Consider the following 2,569-nt stretch of genomic DNA (forward strand, 5'->3'; position numbering starts at 1 on the left):
TGTATTTGTTGTTGTTTTCTTTTTGGTTTTTTGTAATTTTTTTACTATTAGTTATTCCTTATCTGATCTCATTTTATTTTATTTTTTATTTTTATTTTTCTACTTGTTATACTTGACACTGTTTTGACTCTCGAAATGAATGTCACCTCTTGATTTTGTTATGTCACTGAAAAATCAATAAACAAATGTTTAAAAAAAACATTTTGCAACCATGAAATATGTATTTGTCATATTGTGCAAGTCAAGGCGACAACATTTTATGTATACAATGTGGGTCTATAAACTTATGGTCAACACTTAATTTTATGTAACTTGTATATATAACAACATGGCTTCATTATACCCTTGGCCTACCCTGTTGCGGCTACAAACATGCATCAGGTGTTGTGTGGAATTCATTTTATGTTTCATTCAGTTTAGTCTCACCATTTTTTACTTTTTACTCTTTTACATTTCTTACCTTTTTTATCATGTTTATTTATTGGGATGGTTTACCTTTCATGGTCTACTCTGCCTTACAAAACTTAAGCTGAAGATACTTTAACTGTCTTTTCATCTTGTCTGTGTTTCAAATAAGGGACTCAACACTTTGTCACAAATCATATTATAATAATCTAGAGCTGGATCCTACTTTGGTTAGCCTGGGACATCCCGAGGAAGAGAGAGACATGGATAGAGGGAGGTCAGAATGAATGTGCTACTGGAAACAGGCAGAGAAAAGGAGACAGAGAGCAGCTGCAGTCCAGTTGTCAACCTCACCAGACTGCTACAAATGGAACTGCCTAGAGTGTGGGAACTGGCACACACACAGCCCAGGCTTTTGGCCAGGAACAGTGCGGTCAGTATTTTGCTGCTGTCATATGAAAATCCCTGCTCCACTTTTTTGGGTCACTTTCCTGATATAGCGGCAGCTGTATTCAAAAGGATTCCCTGCTTAAAAAATTGTACTTCAGATCTTGTAAGGGCGTTTCAGATCCTTTTGATCAACTCAACAGCACAACCGTAGCTTTTCTTAGATCGTGAAAGGGTTGTGAACATGAACATTTTTCAACTACAAACAATGACTGTACAAAAAGAAACAAGGTTCTTTCTATTGTGAATGCAGAGGCATTCAGTCCTTATTTACTCCGTCCCCATGGTGATATAACAAGATATACACGTTATTTAACTTTAGCTGGAGACTAGAATTAAACACTAAATGAAAGCTGTGACTCTTGTAATATCTGCCCACTCTTTGTCCTTTTCTGAAAGGACAAACTTGTGGGAAACCACAGCACACATCCAGCACAAAGCCCAGTTACTCAGGGATTACAATGGCAGTGAGCAGTTCTCCGAGGCCTGTACTTTAGTGATGGGAATTCCAGCTCTTTCATCATTCATCATTTGGCTCCAATCAGCAATAAGAACCAGCTCTTTCGGCAGTCCAAATTTAGCAATGTTTTAACATATGTTTGGTATGCAAACATTCTCATATATCACTTAAATTATTATTATTATTATTAAATTATACTAAACCTTTTAATTTCCAAAATACTATACTGTTCCCCCAGATTATCTGTCTCATGTACTACTGTCAGGATAAAGTTTCAGCAAATATGACAAAAAACCTTAATAGTTTTATTAAAGTGACCGACTGCAGCTTTAATGTTTGATTGTTGTGATAGAGGATGGTCTTCTAGGCAGCACTACAACACAAGTTTTAATTTTGAACTAGTGCAGAAATGTTTTCCCCAGATCTGTGTGGAAGAATTTGTCTGACCTGCATAGCCCTGACTTTAACCCACCTTCGGGATTAACTGGAAATGCTGATTGTGAGCTAGACCTTGTCACCCAACATCAGTGTTGGACCTCTCTGATGCTCTTGAGGCTGAATGAGAGCAAATCCCAACAGCCAGCTTCCTACATAGGCTGATTAGTGGGCATATTAATGCCCATGGTGACATCTTTAACTACTAGAACGTCAGTGGGATGATTGCATGTGCACATGCTTTTGGCCATGTACAGTTTAGAACATACTGACTGTTGAATGTGAGCATTGAGCATAGGTTTCAGTGGTGGGTTATGTTAACATGTAAAACAACCAGAGCACAGAAAGTCCCATCAGGTGTTTTTTAAAAGTTATGTACAGATTATTTACTCCATATGTACAACGTGAAGACAGTTTAAGTTTAAGAGAACACAAACAGAAGACTGGCCATTGACACATTTTGATAACTTAAATTGTATTTACATGATAAAGGTAACGGTGATGAACAACTCCTTCATATGACAACAGTAGTATTTGGACTCTCTTCAGTGCAAGAGTCTTACAGGCTGGATGTCGTGTAGAGTCTTGTTGAGCTTGAAGCCGTCGTTGTGCTCACGGCTCCATTCTTCTTCTGCTGAATCAACATATGACACTATTAGTAAAAAGCACTGCAGATCTGAATCAGTGACAGTATTCATTGTGTTATGTTGTCTGTAGTTGGTGCAGTCCAGCTGATCTTACTTGTTCATGTTATTCAGAATGAGTTTTCCAAGTTTAGACTTTGGATCCACACATTTGTCCTTTTTTGCTGTTGTTGTAATA

This window comes from Morone saxatilis, unplaced genomic scaffold (assembly GCF_004916995.1).
Source record: "Morone saxatilis isolate NCDOM2014 unplaced genomic scaffold, NCSU_SB_2.0 Contig16, whole genome shotgun sequence".
Classification (NCBI taxonomy): Eukaryota; Metazoa; Chordata; class Actinopteri; family Moronidae; genus Morone; species Morone saxatilis.